This window comes from Amphiura filiformis, chromosome 14 (genome assembly GCF_039555335.1).
Source record: "Amphiura filiformis chromosome 14, Afil_fr2py, whole genome shotgun sequence".
NCBI classification, from domain to species: domain Eukaryota; kingdom Metazoa; phylum Echinodermata; class Ophiuroidea; order Amphilepidida; family Amphiuridae; genus Amphiura; species Amphiura filiformis.
Genome location: NC_092641.1, coordinates 32,084,239 through 32,102,781, shown reverse-complemented (window position 1 = coordinate 32,102,781; position 18,543 = coordinate 32,084,239). Strand labels below are relative to the sequence as shown.

General features: G+C 37.0%; 1 long non-coding RNA gene across 1 annotated transcript; it reads right to left on the bottom strand.

Annotated features, from left to right (window-relative positions):
• Positions 1-8,482: 8,482 nt before the first annotated feature.
• Positions 8,483-14,511, bottom strand: LOC140169971 (uncharacterized). The gene is made up of 3 exons (XR_011861447.1): positions 14,142-14,511; positions 11,513-11,570; positions 8,483-10,677 (listed from the first exon to the last, which is right to left on the bottom strand). It is a non-coding gene; the product is annotated as an uncharacterized lncRNA (long non-coding RNA).
• Between the last annotated feature and the right edge of the window lie 4,032 nt (positions 14,512-18,543).

Genomic DNA, 18,543 nt, shown 5'->3' with positions numbered 1-18,543 from the left:
TATGGCCACGAAGAGGTCTTCGCGTGATGCTTGGGCAACGCAGGGAGATGTAAAATGGGGTTGTATGAGGCGAATGTGTCCTCTGAGAAGTTGGAAAATTTTACAGCATGTGCGCCAAATTGGTGACACTATTGTATAAACATGGTAAAACTGATGGAAGGTGGACAATTTAATAAAAGGACAGCCAACTTGAAGCCATTTCATGGACACTTTGTACACTTAAACGGGGTGTCTGAGAGGTGGTGTGTTCCCCTCAGAAGTCTGAAAATGTACATAAAGAGAGCCAACTTTAAGCCATTACCATGATTACTTTGGTGGACACTATTATGTAAAATTCTTGTTGAAGAAAGTTTATATTTTTATTTCAAAAATGAAGGCTAACTTAAAGCAATTCGTGTTCTATATTTCCGTCGGCCAACGTGTGTTTGTGGGGAGGCGTGATATTGTGTTCCCGTCAAAATCCGAGGGGGTAACATGTCCCCGCTTCACCTTGAAAGTCAACATAAGAATTGGAATGATAATATGTACATACGAGTGTCTGTGTTCAATGGTTGTGATAATACAAATATCATGCGCCATAAAATCGATGCAAATAACAATATGTGTACATAGAGAACATTGAGAAAACACAAATGTGATTGTGGAATGCTGGGGGTATTGACCTTGGTATTCATTCAAACATGAATAAATCTGAAGCATGCGATGCACATACATTTAGCAGATATTTCATTGTATTGCATAAGCTAAAAGCTATTGACATTTCTATTCCCAGAACTATTCCCAACTATTCCCAGAATCAATGTTGTATTTACATTCACCAAAATAAATGTTATTTTAAATTTGCTGCTTTAAAAATATTTCGCTATGATGCGTTAGCTCAGAAGCTTATTTACAAACAGTCAAAAAATGACAAAAGATATGTAGTTATGGTTTCCTCTTCATGCTAGGTTATTGTTCTTAATTTTATATTCTTAATTAACAAAAATCGTTTTTGAATTAACAAGGGCTGTGTCATATGTGACACTATTTATTTATTTTCAGCCGTTCGGGGGGTTGTTTGCACCCCCCTCCCGCCCCCAAGTTTTATGCCGATTAGCATTTTCCGCTATATTTTTTCCACCTATTGATGATCGTTGTCAGGGTCAACGTACATTGACTCGTCTATAAGCAAATTCTATTTCACGTGGTGTTTTTAATTAATCTTATTTACCGGCGTATCCGTTATTTCATATCAAATTTTTTACGAGGTATTAGATTTACAGGAGAGCTTTACACTCTGCAATATGGAAAACACAAATTAAATTGACTTCTCTATAGCTTACGCTTTAACTTTTTCAATATGTTATACACTCCATCATAATATGTAGGCCGACTAGATCTTAACACGTTGGAGCATCTTGTTGTTGAATGAGTAAATTAATAAAGTAGAACATGCTTCACATCGAGATACAGGGTGTCCCTGAAAGAACTGTGTCGTCGGAAACTTAATAATCTGGGTATTTTAACGCCACAACTAAACATAACTAAATACTTGGTGTAGTAGTGGAATAAATCAGCTATTACATACTTTTTTAATTTTGACAATAATTGACCATGCCGTTCTTGAAATATAAGAATTTTACGAAACTCCCTCATTTTCAAGCCTTTCCACGGATTCAAATATCAATCGAGGATCTATATAATATAGTCAGAGTGATAAGGCCATCTTTATTTAATAATTCGTCTCAAAGCCCCCACGCGCATTAGTAAAATTGCCTGTTTTTTTCGCGTTATTTCTGCTGGGTTGAGTAAATTTCAGTTTTTTTCCGCTGTTTTATTTTCCCCCCGATCCACCACTCACGTCAAACATCGTCAGACGTCAACATAGTCCAAAGCGTAAATCTTAATAAACAAAATTCTTCATCTTGACCACAGTGCAACCTCCTTGAGAGATGAAAAGGTGGTCTATTCTTGCCACAAATATCCAAAATTAAAGTTTAAAAAAATATTAATTAAAACCGCATTCATAAACTCAAACCTGCTACAGGACCCATGACACGTTCATCTTCTGATACTACTCTTCTCACCGCTCATGTCGGGAAAAATCGCATTGGAGATAAATCGTTTTATGTTTCGGCACCCACACTCTGGAACAGCCTCCCAAGAACCATCAGGGAGGCATGCACACTGCCTAGCAGGGCTGTCAACTCTCACGCATTGGCCGTGAGTCTCACGCATTGGGTCACTTTCTCACGGTCTCACGCCAAGATAGTATAATCTCACGCCTAGTAGTAAATCTCACGCAAAAAGCTGGAAAATGAGTAAAATCTCACGCATCGTCATGAATAATTTGTTGTTTCTACCAACCCCCACCCCCCCAAACCCGCTTTTCAAATTCTCAAGCGCCGTGGCTCAAATAATCATTGTTCAAAATGAACATTGGAGTCGGCAAATCCCGGTACGCATCTGTCTCACGCCAAGCAATTCCAAAAAGTTGACAGCCCTGCTGCCTAGTGTCAAGAAGGTTTTGAAGTCTCATTATTATCTATCGTATAGACTCTGTTTTTTGTTATTGCTTTGTTTTTACGGCGCTTTGATCAAGTTGGAAAGGCGCCCTATTAAATGTTGTTTATGTATGTATGTATGTATTCCGTATTATGTTTTTAACTTGTGGAGGGCTTTGAGACGAACTATTGAGATGACCTATTCACAGCCCATCATCAGTGCATGATACGTAAGTTGTTATTGATAAATTAGATATTGACTCCGTGGATAGGCTTGAAAATTAGGGAGTTTCGTAAAATTCTTTTATTTCAAAAACGGAGCGGTCAATTGTCGAAATTCAAAAAGTATGTGATAGCGGATATGTTCCTCAATATCATCAGTTATTTAGTTACGTTTGCTTTAGGCGCTAAAGTACCAAAGTTCCCGACGATACAGTTCTTTCAGGGACACCCTGTATTACAACCTATTTTAATCTTTATTCCAGGTATAGTTAAAATTGAGCTTGGAGTGAGAATAATGACACACATTAATCATGTTTATAGGTCATTCTCGATTCACATTTCACCCGACACATTTTGTATTTGAAATCATTATTAGAATGATGATTTATCACTTTGAGGTTTTATTATATGATCCTGGGTCATATACTGGGGTACCCAAAAAGGTGGTTTTGTTACATTTTGATGTGCAGCTTGGACTTCAAAACAGTGTCGCTTGAGTATTCCTTCACTTAGAAGATTCAATTAGGTCTTAAATTGACGCTAATTTATTCTATATTACTCGTGTTTTTATCCTGTTTGAAAATAAATTTTAATTATTTTCTTATGACGTTTGGCATGAAATGTGCCAAGGGTGGTTGAGGATTAGGAGGAGAAGACTTAGGAGGAGGGATTCGTATCGTAAATTTGATCTAAAACCCAGACATCTAAACCAAGTAAATGAATACAGAAGGTCATTTAAAAGACTAATACTTGCTCAGAATGATTGTAAATGTGGAAAAAAGAGGTGGGGTTAAATCCCACCTACTTACCGATTTCCATTAAAAAAAAGGTGTCAAAATGCTCAGGAGGATGTACCACTTCAAATGAGACGTGTAGGTAAAATGTTTGAAACATTTCTTTTTTTATTATGTAACACAAATGTACCCCAGGTTGTGACACAGGACCATATTCATTTGACGAGTCGGTGCCTTGGCATGTTCATTTTGTTACAGTTTCGTGTTTCCAAGAGAGTGGTTTTGACGAGGTACTTTAAAATCATTGGTAATCAGAGCAATTAGTACGAGTTCATTAGTTCGATAATGACTTTGATCGTAAGTGTAGCCTGGTCATAAAACGATCTCGATAGATAACGGTTCATGTGACTGTTTTAAAAGTTTAATTGCTAAATCATAAAATTCAGTTTCGACGATTTTTAACATAGGCTCTATTAAATGATCGGCAGGCAAATAACTGAGTTTGTAGGGTTTTTTTTTTTTTGTAAAGCATCTGGAATGGATTACATTTTTGGATGCACGTGCATCCTTTTTACGTCAAATCTTTCTTTTACTTTAAGACATGGAACTTTACTCTAAGCCAATGGCGCCAATGCAAAGTTGAACGTGTGGGACATAATATTGTGTTTTCAATATAATAGCCCGAAGAGGCCATCACGTCATTTACAAAATGACAGCTAACTTGAAGCCATTTTGGAGGGCACTTAAAAACTATTATTGTGTAAAAATGCTGGGGTCATGTCCTCCTCTCAATCCACCTGTTTCTCCGCCCATGTTCTAAGCATATATTGAGCGCTTACATAACGGTCTTCACCTTGAATGGCAGTATTCATTTGACTTACATAGGAATTGGAATAATGTGCGCATGCGATTGTATGTATTCAGGCTTATTATATTCAGCGAAACGAAACGAAACGAAACGAAACGAAACGAAACGAAACGAAACGAAACGAAACGAAACGAAATGAAGTTCTCACGGCTATTGGACATTATGCAGATTGTCACAGCTCATCTTGTGATACCAGTTGTTCCTCACGGGTGCAATGAGTCCGCATTGTTGATTAAGAAACACATTTCTCACGGCTATTTCTGAATGAATTATGAATTGATTTTGATTGCAAATTATGCAGATAGTCACAGCGGATGTTTTGATACTCATTTCAAAGTTGTCATTCATTCCTAGCAGGTGCAGTGAAACCGTTTCGTTGATTATCACTTTTTGCCAAAAGTGATAATCAACGAAACGAAGTTCTCACGGCTACTTCTGAATGAATTATGAATTGATTTTGATTGCAAATTATGCAGATAGTCACAGCGGATGTTTTGATACCCATTTCAAAGTTGTCATTCATTCCTAGCAGGTGCAGTGAGTTTGTTTCGTTGATTATCACTTTTTGCCAAAAGTGATAATCAACGAAACGAAGTTCTCATATTTTTTAAGCCAATTATGGAATCTATTTAGAGTGGAAATTATGCAGATTGCCACAGCGCATCTTTTGATACCAATTTCAAGGTTGTCACTCACTCCCATCAGGTGCAATGAGCCCGGAATGTTGATTTAGAAACACAGTTCTCACGGCTATTTATGAATGAATTATGAATTTATTTCGATTGCAAATTATGCAGATAGTCACAGCGGATGTTTTGATACTCATTTCAAAGTTGTCATTCATTCCTAGCAGGTGCAGTGAGCCCGTTTCGTTGATTATCACTTTTTGCCAAAAGTGATAATCAACGAAACGAAGTTCTCACGGCTACTTCTGAATGAATTATGAATTGATTTTGATTGCAAATTATGCAGATAGTCACAGCGGATGTTTTGATACTCATTTCAAAGTTGTCATTCATTCCTAGCATTTGCAGTGAGCCCGTTTCGTTGATTATCACTTTTTGCCAAAAGTGATAATCAACGAAACAATTCTCACGGCTACTTCTGAATGAATTATGAATTGATTTTGATTGCAAATTATGCAGATAGTCACAGCGGATGTTTTGATACCCATTTCAAAGTTGTCATTCATTCCTAGCAGGTGCAGTGAGTTGTTTCGTTGATTATCACTTTTGCCAAAAGTGATAATCAACGAAACGAATTCTCGTGGCTTTTTTTAAGCCAATTATGGAATCTATTTAGAGTGGAAATTATGCAGATTGCCACAGCGCATCTTTTGATACCAATATCAAGGTTGTCACTCACTCCCATCAGGTGCAATGAGCCCGGAATGTTGATTTAGAAACACAGTTCTCACGGCTATTTATGAATGAATTATGAATTTATTTCGATTGCAAATTATGCAGATAGTCACAGCGGATGTTTTGATACTCATTTCAAAGTTGCCATTCATTCCTAGCAGGTGCAGTGAGCCCGTTTCGTTGATTATCACTTTTTGCCAAAAGTGATAATCAACGAAACGAAGTTCTCACGGCTACTTCTGAATGAATTATGAATTGATTTTGATTGCAAATTATGCAGATAGTCACAGCGGATGTTTTGATACTCATTTCAAAGTTGTCATTCATTCCTAGCAGGTGCAGTGAGCCCGTTTCGTTGATTATCACTTTTTGCCAAAAGTGATAATCAACGAAACGAAGTTCTCACGGCTACTTCTGAATGAATTATGAATTGATTTTGATTGCAAATTATGCAGATAGTCACAGCGGATGTTTTGATACTCATTTCAAAGTTGTCATTCATTCCTAGCAGGTGCAGTGAGCCCGTTTCGTTGATTATCACTTTTGCCAAAAGTGATAATCAACGAAACGAAGTTCTCACGGCTACTTCTGAATGAATTATGAATTGATTTTGATTGCAAATTATGCAGACAGTCACAGCGGATGTTTTGATACCAATTTCAAAGTTATCAGTCACTCCTAACGGGTGCAGTGAGCCGATTCCGTTGATTATCACTTTTTGCCAAAAGTGATAATCAACGGAATGAAGTTCTCACGGCAATTTCTGAATGAATTATGAATTTATTTTGATTGCAAATTATGCAGATAGTCACAGCGGATGTTTTGATACCAATTTCAAAGTTTTCACACACTCCCATCAGGTGCAATGAGCCTAGATTGTTGATTAAGAAACACAGTTCCGGCAATTTAAAAATGAATTATGAATTTATTGTGATTGCTATAGGAAACTTCCAATTATTTATTTATATCATTAGTGTTGTAAACTTGCTATATATTTTAATTGGTTTTTTTTTTTTTTTTCATTCAGGGTCAAAGATGTCTTAAGTTTGACTTTATATTTGACTGAATAAGCATTAATATTTGAGAATTTTTAGTCACTTTTAGTATTGGTGCCAATTTCGGCGGCTATTTTAGGTGCTATCACAGAAAGACACTGATGGCTGGGATGCCTTTTCCTTTATCTTATCTTAGAAGTATATTAGGCCCTAAATCAAGCCAAAAGTTATAGTTTGGTCCAGAAAAATTCCGTTTTAGTATAACTTAGTCTTTTTTCAGTATTTGGCGGCCATTTTGGGCGCCATTTTGAAAATATACTGACTGTTGGGAATTCTGTTTCTTTATATCAACTTGAGTTTATGCTTGGCTCTTTAATTAAGCTAAAATGGTTAGTTTGATTCAGAAATAGTATTCATATTATGGTCATTTATAGTGATTACCTGCATTTGGCGGCCATTTTGGGCGCCATTTTGAAAATGCACTGACTTTTGGGACGTTTTATCCTTGATATCAACTTGAGTTGATGCTGGGCTCTTTAATTAAGCTCAAAAGGTTTGTTTGATTCAGAAACAGTATTCATATATGGTCATTTACATTACCTGCATTTGGGGGCCATTTTGGACGCCATCTTGGAAAAACCCACTTGGTGCCAGTTTATATTGTTGGGAACATCCTGATTATGTTTTGGGGTCATCTCAGGAACCTAAAAAGTTGGCTTGGTTTAGTCTTGGGGTGCACAGGACGTGCCTCTAGCTCCCCGAGTAATAGTGCACATGTTGACAGTTTGCAGTCACTTTCACAATGTTCACATTTTGGTTCGTCTTGTTTTGAGAGCCCGGGGGCACTCCACCTTTGGAGGTGACGCGTATGTAGGGCTGTTAAGACCCCATTTTTCAGCATCGCTGTCACCCAAAGACCCCAAATTTTTTTTTATGAACACATGCTCTGTCACCCGAAGACCCCCTATTTTTTCATTTAATCTGTCACCCAAACACCCTTACAAGTTCAATTTGAACAGCAACTTTCATTTATCACTAATTTTGTTACTTATTTAAAAAAAAAAACAAAGAAATTTGAAGCCATTCAGAACTAGAAATTCGATTTTCGAGGTTTCTGTGGCGCTGTTTCGGTTCTCACCCAAAGATTCCATTAAAAAAGTCATGTTCTCACCCAATGACCCCATTTTCACATTTTGCTCTCACCGAATGCCAAAAATCATGCTCTCACCCAATGACCCCATATTTTTTACATTTGGCTCTCACCGAATCTCAGCCCTACACCTATATCCATTTCAAATTGAAGTGCCCCCCCGAGTTTGAGAGCCAACACCAATCTATTGTGTTATTTTTAATTACAACTTACAAACATCAAGAAATGACTCTCTGCGACCATGTATAGTAAATAACTTGCCAGAAACTTTTATTAACAAGAACATACGAGATGTGAACAGTTGAACAGTTGTACATTTCTGTTAAATCAAATGTTTGTAGAACCGTATGTACTCAAATAAAAGACATACCTGGTTTAAAATTTTAGCCCCTTTGAAACTTCTTATACAAAAGTAGCTTGAAAGTGTTTATACATTATGTTAAAATCTTAGATCCAAGAAACCTTTATTAACACCATATTTTATTCCTAATAAAAGGTAACCTTTGGACTAAAATTTACAAATTTTAAATTGATAAAGCTACCAGCAGAGGTTTACACAATTGAAATCATGAAATTATATTCATTTCAAACAATATTCCATGGATTAAATACAGAACAACTATGGACTAAAATTTTAGCCCCATAGTTGCAAATTCTATATTTTAACAATATTCCAGGGACATTTGAAGATTTTATACAACTATACAGACTCAAATTTAATCCCAAACTGGGTCTAGATTTCGACAAGAATCACGGAGTCAATTCTCCCAGTGATTCTCGTAGTATTTCAAAATATGAGAATCAAATTTAATTCTCGCAAAATGTTAACTCTAATATGCTTTCTGTATTAAAAGTTGAGAATCAATTGATTCTTGTGAAATTATCTTGCGAGAATCAAATGTGATCCTCACAAGTTATGACAAAATCTAGACCCTGATGTAGTTACAGATTTTATCCATTTCAACAATATTCCAGGGATATTATACAACCATGGTCTAAATTTTAGCCCCCTTTTCAAATTTCAAATACAGTACATGTGTCCATCACAACCAACATACCAAATTTTGTGCGGGTGGGATGCTGTCCACAAAAATTTGCCAAAAAATGTTGGTACAAGAAAAATTGTAACTTTCCTGCCTTTTATACACTCCCTTGTTTTGTGTATACTGGTATTTTACAATTGTTTGTGTGTGTTATCAATCATATAATGTATAATGAGCATGAAATCACATAGGATCAAAACTGATGCACCTGACCTGCCATTCCAGCAAAACATTAATAAATACATGAGTAGAAGATTTTGTAATAACCTGATATAGCTCCAAGTCCACTGATAAGTTGTGATATATGTGAGGAACAGCCCAAAGTAAGTGGAAGACTAGGCTGACGAATGGGTAAAGTCTTATCTTATTATATGTGCATCTTCATCTTCTGGCCCTTGGTGAAATCTCTTCTATACCTTAATTATGCTATATTTGGAGGCTGAAATTATCACTCATTTACACAGGTTCTTAATTCACCTGACTGACTAGATCCGGAGCCAGATGACTGCAGGTTGATACACTCTGCAGGAAACTATGGGTATTGCCTTATTGGATTGGTTTGAGTCCTATCCTAAGGCCATAATGTACGATCTTATAATATGAAATTGGTTAATTTTTTTCAAACCTGATTTTTTTGCATATTTGTAATGTTTACACATGTTCCAACTTGCACCTAAATGGAATCGGCCAAATGTGCCAAAAAAGCAAATTTCGACATATTATCATAATTGAAAAAATTATGATAATATGTCCTCCCATGAACTGCATGTTAAATGGCCAAAATAACCAGTGGGGTTTCTTTCACTTTATACCTTGTTATTTCAACTTAAAATGGACATCAACCCTTCCCATCAGTTATTACTAATATTATTTCAACATTTTGAATAAAGAATAACAAAATTAAAATTGAACGGAAATCGTACATTAAGGCTTTAATGGCAGGGCTCAAATTGTCAATGTTTATCAAGTTGACTCAGATCCACTTGGCGAGTCTTGCGGCGTTTCCCAAGGCAGTATCCTTGGTCCGCTCCTGTTTCTTTGCTATGTGAATGTCATGGCCAGCAATGTTGACTGCAAACTCTATGCCGATGATAGTGCCCTGTTGGTCTTGGGCAAGGATCCTGATTGTATTGCTGAGAAACTTAAGAACTTGAGTCATGCAGTCATTGGTTTAGGAAAATAAGCTTTCTTTGCACTTGAGGAAAACAGAATGTATGTTATTTGGTACAAAGAGAAAACATAGGAAGGTAAAATCTTTCACGGTTACCTGTGGTAGTAAATCTTTATAATCTACAAAAAGTGCTAATATTTGGGTGTCACTTTAGATAAGTCGCTAATGGGTATGGATGAAAACATTGCGAAAGTGATCAAAAAAGCAGGCTCTAGATTAAATTTTTTATACAGGAATGATGGGTGTTTAAATCGTAGAGCTCGTAAAACCTTAGTTTCAGCTCTCATCCTGTGTCATGGCAAATACTTCAAGCCATAGGCCATTTCCAAACAAATATGCCGACTTAATTCAAACTCATCAGCGATATCCATTATCAATGCAATGTAAAAAGTCAGATAAGGAACTAAAAAGGAAGACACAGACTCATCGGGATTGAAGCAATGGAATTCCATGTATTCCATTAAAACAGCACACTTCTCTGGGCATACAGCTATAATGTTAATCTCTTTCATGAATAAGCCTCTGTCATCTTCGCTTTGGCTAATGGTCCTTCCTTGATATTTTACTTTTGAGACCTCCCCAAACTGGCCCCTGTCAATGATGTTATCGACCGTCAGCTCTTGCCACTTGGCACTTTGAATTCCATGACTCTGTGGAGAAAAAAAAAGTCCACCTTATTAGTACATATATTCTCCATATCTCCAAATCATTTCCAACAATTTGACTTCAAATTTTAATGTTACATGTATTTTGTTTTTACGGAGTCGTTTCAATGGCTGGGTCTTGCATATGAATGGTTTCTTTCTTTTTTCTTTGGGCAACATGACCCTGTTCCTAGACCCTTACATCCATTTTGACCAAACTTTTACAATTTTGACCAATATTGACCCCCCCAAAAAAACCAAACAAACCCAACAACAACAACTTAATGTTGATATTTGACACCACCCCCTACTTAGGATATGTTACAGATACATCCTTAAACAACTTCTCTAGCAAGTTACAGCTTGGTATTTTGTTGCTTTCAGCAAAATGCCTCAATTTTTAAGAGGAAATTAATTGTGAAAGACACATTGCCACAGATAAGGACATGGTAATAGAACTTTAAAAATTAAGTTATTTCATCTTTTAGGAACAATTCTAGAAATGAAACAAAATTAATGTTTGACAGTGATTCAACATTATATGTAATTATGTTTCTTGAGAGGCGCTGTGGCGCAGTAGTTTGGGTGCTCGCTTATGGTGCGGAAGGTCGGTGCGGTGCCACCCGGTGGATCGAAATCTGATTCCAGCCACAGACTGGAAACTCTTGCTGTTCGCCCATCAGTAATTGGGTACCTAGCTTTCTTTAGAGCTAGGGAAGGTTTAGGCGGTAAGGGGAGAGAGGTGGGTATATTACCCTCGTACGCCATGCCCCTGGACTCAACCTACGGCCACCAGGCTATATGGAACCACCTTCACCTTACATCATGTTTCACTGCTTACCGTATCATGAAAGAAAAATATGTATAGCTCTTTCCATACACACCAAGGTGATTCACTCCTGAAAGAGACAATTTGTCACAAAACATTTGTTAAGTGTAAACACAGGCTAAAAATTACCGGTGTTGATTATAATGCCATATTCCTACACCATTATTGTTTGCTTAATAAACTTGATTCAATCTCTTTTTTCACAAGACTTGATTGAAACTTCCCACCCAGTTCATAATAAATAATTTATCATAACTATACCTGGCTCTGATCATAGCCTCATGATTTGGATCATGTAGAAGTACATGTACCAGTACATGTAGGCCACAATCAGAGCCAACATCTACATTGTAGCTCAACCAAAACATTGTTGTATCAGGCAGCTCAAAAGGGGTCTCATGTGAACTGCAATCATTCAGATGCCCTTATTCGAATTCAGAGTGCAATGCTTCTCGGACTGCTCCAGTAGTCTGGATGCTTATCCTATTTGCAAAACAGGAATTAATAATCACCACAATTCTCTTTTCTGCTTGCCATGAATAATTATGAATAATAATGATTATAATCATAGCAAGAAAAATGTGGGTATTTTTTTTTTTTTTTTAATTTACATTTTGAAATGGTAACTTAAAGTGGGGTATAATTGTTTGTAAGTAGCCTATCCCAAATTAACAAAAGTTACATTTATTTTACCAGTGTATGAACCAAACACCGACATGCATATGACACACCAAGTTCTAGTTTTCCCAGCACCAGCGAACAGGATCTCAGAGTCTAGGTCCATGCACAGACTTGCTCTTGATGTTCAAACCCATACTATATTGCAGTCACCAAGATGTAATATACCGAATCTAACACCCTTAGTTCAGCTTTCTAGATTCTAGTTACACAGATCTATGTGTTCCAGACCCGCACACAATATGCATACTGGGTGTCTAGTCACCAGATCCAATGAATCCAGGTTCCAGTCTGCCAAATTCTGGTCTTTTGATTCCAGTATACCACATAATTATGATGATGCAAACTTAGCACAGATTCTATCCACTAAGAAGCCACCATACAGGTCCCAGTCATACAGATATCCCAGTAAACTAGTTCCAGGGGACTAGATATCCTAGCTGTCATGCCAAGTTCCGATCAGTTCACTTCCTAAGGGCTCATATTTCACACTGTGCAACAGGTTCTACACCACAAATCTCAGTGCTTCAGATTGCAGCCATCCAAATCCCAGTATACATAATTCCTCACATGTGGATCCCACTCAGCTGTATGGCAACAACTACCTGCAACTGTTGTGCATGTTCCAGCAAACAAGAATCCAGTCATCCAGATCACAACAAGCCAAGATCCAGGTGTTAAGATCCCAGCACAGCAGATCAGTTACATTGAATCTGCTTGCAAGTTCCTAAATTCCCAGATCTAAGCCTATTGAACTCTGTCTGTCTAGACTCAAGAATACCAGATTGCACTGAGGCAGTAAGATATTGCTAAAGCACTGCAGGTTCTAAATGCATGGACCTCTGTACACCGGATTCCAGTCAGCCACATACATCTTAGTGCATCAGATCCCTGTGATATAGATTAAAGCACAACCCAAAATGCCCTTAAAAAGTCAAGTCTGGTAAAAATAATGTCATGCATCTTAAAAAATTTGCTCAGTAAAACTTCTGAATGTAGCAAGCTTATTCCATGGGCCCTATTGGTTGAAATTTTGTGACACTATAAAAGTTTGTCAATTGTGAAGAAGGAAAAAATACATGAAGTAATAAGTGTCAACACCATTTGGCTTAAAGCTTTGTACACATTTAATATTTATTTAATTTAGGCCCTATATATTTAATCTTTCAAACAAAAATTAGCGAAGTACATGCATTGTAAGGGGTGGTGCAATAATTATGTGTATATACCCCGGGGTGAATTCTCAAAATGGTCTGCCAAAAATCGCTTGCCCCCCCTTTGGCTGTGCCAAAAATCTTTGCCCCCCTTCGACGTGCCAAAAACCTTTGCCCCCCCTTTTGACGTGCCAAAAATCTTTGCCCCCCCCTTACACATGCAAGATTTTTGGGAACGCGAATTTAAAACCTTAAATTGTCTTAACATATAATGCGAGCGCTTAGCGAAACAGGAAATTTTGCATATTTGAACATGTTCGTAACGTCTTCCTACGCCTTTTTAGGGCATAATATAGAAACGGTGCCCAAAATATCTGTGCCACAAATTGCTCCCCCCCCTTTCGACCTGCCAAAAATCGCTTGACCCCCTCTTTCGACCTGCCAAAAATGCTTGCTCCCCCTTTTGGCCTGCCAAAAAATTTTGCCCCCTATAATTCACCCCCCCTGGGTAGGCTACATAATTATTGCACCACCCCTAAGGACTTCAAATATTTAAAAAAATAAAAAAAATTTAAAATCAGTACAGGATTACACAGCCCCCCCCGAGCAACCTCCCAACTTTAAAACCTTACTAAACCCAACGGTGAAGGTTCGAAATAGAGTCTATGGTTAAAATTTACTGGAACTAAGTCTAAGCCAAGGCCCACATGACTCTGATGACTGTCTGAGACTCTGACTCTCTAGATCTCATGATTAGTCATATGCATAAATTATTTAAATGCAATGAAATAAATGAACAAGTTACTAACCGAATACACAATGGCCATCTTAGAAATGCAGATTTTCACCAGAAAAATGGCACTCCGTCCTTGCAAGCAGATGCCTATTCCCTAGCTTGCTACATACCATCCGGGTGCAAAAAGAAATGCCGCGAAAGTCAATACAAAGCCCGTCGTCAATTAGCAAAGCCACCAATCAGATGCACGTTCAACGCAAACGACGAGCTAAAAATAGCAAGGGCACACACCACCAAATAAACGCCCCATTGAAATACACGTAAAATAAACCCGTAAGATTTTACTCGGCTATAATACCCGACTGGAACAAGTGACCACTGCACTACAAACAAAATGTATATCACCAAGAGTCTAGTAGACTTAACGTTTCAGAAATAGCCGTGAAAACTTCTTTTGGCAAAAAAGTGATAATCAACGGAATGGCTCACTGCACCTGCTAGGAGTGAGTGACAACTTTGAAATTGGTATCAAAACATCCGCTGTGACTATCTGCATAATTTGCAATCAAAATAAATTCATAATTCATTCAGAAATTGCTGTCAGAACTTCATTCCGTTGATTATCACTTTTGGCAAAAAGTGATAATCAACGGAATGGGCTCACTGCACCCATTAGGAGTGACTGATAACTTTGAAATTGGTATCAAAACATCCGCTGTGACTATCTGCATAATTTACAATCAAAATAAATTCATAATTGATTTTTAAATTGCCGTGAGAACTGTGTTTCTTAATCAACAATCCGGGCTCATTGCACCTGATGGGAGTGAGTGACAACTTTGAAATTGGTATCAAAACATCCGCTGTGAATATCTGCATAATTTGCAATCGAAATAAATTCATAATTCATTCATAAATAGTCGTGAGAACTGTGTTTCTAAATCAACATTCCGGGCTCATTGCACCTGATGGGAGTGAGTGACAACCTTGAAATTGGTATCAAAAGATGCGCTGTGGCAATCTGCATAATTTCCACTCTAAATAGATTCCATAATTGGCTTAAAAAAAGCCATGAGAACTTCGTTTCGTTGATTATCACTTTTGGCAAAAAGTGATAATCAACGAAACAAACTCACTGCACCTGCTAGGAATGAATGACAACTTTGAAATGGGTATCAAAACATCCGCTGTGACTATCTGCATAATTTGCCATCAAAATCAATTCATAATTCATTCAGAAGTAGCCGTGAGAACTTCGTTTCGTTGATTATCACTTTTGGCAAAAAGTGATAATCAACGAAACGGGCTCACTGCACCTGCTAGGAATGAATGACAACTTTGAAATGAGTATCAAAACATCCGCTGTGACTATCTGCATAATTTGCAATCAAAATCAATTCATAATTCATTCAGAAGTAGCCGTGAGAACTTCGTTTCGTTGATTATCACTTTTGGCAAAAGTGATAATCAACGAAACGGGCTCACTGCACCTGCTAGGAATGAATGACAACTTTGAAATGAGTATCAAAACATCCGCTGTGACTATCTGCATAATTTGCAATCAAAATCAATTCATAATTCATTCAGAAGTAGCCGTGAGAACTTCGTTTCGTTGATTATCACTTTTGGCAAAAAGTGATAATCAACGAAAACAAACTCACTGCACCTGCTAGGAATGAATGACAACTTTGAAATGGGTATCAAAACATCCGCTGTGACTATCTGCATAATTTGCAATCAAAATCAATTCATAATTCATTCAGAAGTAGCCGTGAGAACTTCGTTTCGTTGATTATCACTTTTGGCAAAAGTGATAATCAACGAAACGGGCTCACTGCACCTGCTAGGAATGAATGACAACTTTGAAATGAGTATCAAAACATCCGCTGTGACTATCTGCATAATTTGCAATCAAAATCAATTCATAATTCATTCAGAAGTAGCCGTGAGAACTTCGTTTCGTTGATTATCACTTTTGGCAAAAGTGATAATCAACGAAACAAACTCACTGCACCTGCTAGGAATGAATGACAACTTTGAAATGAGTATCAAAACATCCGCTGTGACTATCTGCATAATTTGCAATCGAAATAAATTCATAATTCATTCATAAATAGCCGTGAGAACTGTGTTTCTAAATCAACATTCCGGGCTCATTGCACCCGATGGGAGTGAGTGACAACCTTGAAATTGGTATCAAAAGATGCGCTGTGGCAATCTGCATAATTTCCACTCTAAATAGATTCCATAATTGGCTTAAAAAGCCTTGAGAACTTCGTTTCGTTGATTATCACTTTTGGCAAAAGTGATAATCAACGAAACGGGCTCACTGCACCTGCTAGGAATGAATGACAACTTTGAAATGGGTATCAAAACATCCGCTGTGACTATCTGCATAATTTGCAATCAAAATCAATTCATAATTCATTCAGTAGTAGCCGTGAGAACTTCGTTTCGTTGATTATCACTTTTGGCAAAAGTGATAATCAACGAAACAAACTCACTGCACCTGCTAGGAATGAATGACAACTTTGAAATGAGTATCAAAATATCCGCTGTGACTATCTGCATAATTTGCAATCAAAATCAATTCATAATTCATTCAGAAATAGCCGTGAGAAATGTGTTTCTTAATCAACAATGCGGACTCATTGCACCCGTGAGGAACAACTGGTATCACAAGATGAGCTGTGACAATCTGCATAATGTCCAATAGCCGTGAGAACTTCATTTCGTTTCGTTTCGTTTCGTTTCGTTTCGTTTCGTTTCGTTTCGTTTCGTTTCGTTTCGTTTCGTTTCGCTGAATATAATAAGCCTGTATTCACTGGTTGGGATAGTACAATGAAATACCAAGTGACTTCAAATCGGATCAAATAAAAAACATGTGCGAATATAGAACATTGAGAATACGCAAATGTGATTGTGTATGTTACAACGGGTATTGACCTTGGTATTCATTAAAACATGAATAAATCGGAAGCATACGATGCAAATAAATTCGGCAGATGTTTCGTGGTATTAAATAAACTAAAGGCTAGTGACTTCTCAACTATTCCCAGGATCAATATTGTATTTTGCATTCACAAAAAAAAAAAAAAAAACATTGTTTTGAGGCTTTTTAATGGCTTTATAGTGCCACTACGGAAAGTGCAATTAACCCACAATATTTGGTTGTAATGTTTTGCTAGGTTTAATTCTCAAGCAATATAGATATTCCTACAGTTTCTCCACTCTGAAGTACAAAGTGACAACTCGCGTGTATACAGCGCGTAAACAGTGCGCAGTGCTGCGTCTCTAATGCAGGTATGCGTGCCTTCAAAGTCGGCACAATGTGTACATCCGCGTCGGTACTTTGTACTTCAGAGTAGACTGACTGTAACCGATTTATTTGAAATAAATAAAAGGCTATATTTAAAAATACCCTACACTCTGTTTACATAAAATAATGTTCCTCTGACCAGTCGTTTTTAGAATCGCCCGTCATGGTATCGGGAGTTTCGAGCTAAAAAGTTAAACAATTATTACAATTTTAAACTAATCTGTCGATAATCAACTTAAAGACCCATTCAGTGAACCCAGCGCAAGTGTAAAAAATTAAAATTGTGTATAAATTGCTTAAAAGTGAAGGATAATTCATTCAAATTGTCATTCTAGTATTTATGAAATGAAAAAATTGAAAAAAAACCAAGAAAACAGCAGTACTGATTAAGTTGAAGCCCCATTCAAATACATGTATCAAATTTAGATACTGTCAGTATCTAAATTACAGATTCGTGCAAAATAATTATGTCATTTTGTCTTAAATACACGGCTTTCGACTGAACCACTCGCAGGGTATGTTAGCATATCTATGACCATGACAAAGGTACCAAAATCTGATTTTTCATGATTTTTACGATCGTCCGGATGAGCAAATAACTGAATGGGACTTTAATATCGAATCAGTCAGCCACCTGGACAACCAATTCTTTAGAAATGCTTAGTCGCGCTAAAAGTCGATCGATACATGTAAAAATCAGCACAATTCAGAGATACACCTTTTTCCTATGAAATTAATTTTCTCGGTCAAATATAAAGCAATAATTTTTTTTTTTTTCAGTAATGTCAGTTAAAAACTTAGTGCTTGGATATACATTTTTTTTAAATCCTGGTGTTAAAATTAAGCATCAAATTGTGTCTTTTAGTGTGATATTTTTGATTTTTATAGGCCTTGAATTCGCCTGCGAGCTTTTTACGGAATTCATGTTTTAGCGTCTCAAACTAATATAGTTTGCTAAAGAAAGATATTTCCCACCTCTGTAAAGCACATCGTGTGGGTCTATATGTTATAGTTTTGTCAGAATTTCCGTTTTTGTTTTACCCTTTTTCCATTCATGCTCCGAAAATGTCAAATCAGTACTTTTATTTCGAGAGCAACCAGCAGAAATAGTCGATATTTCCTTTGTTGTTATCAAGGTCAATTTTTCATTGAAAGC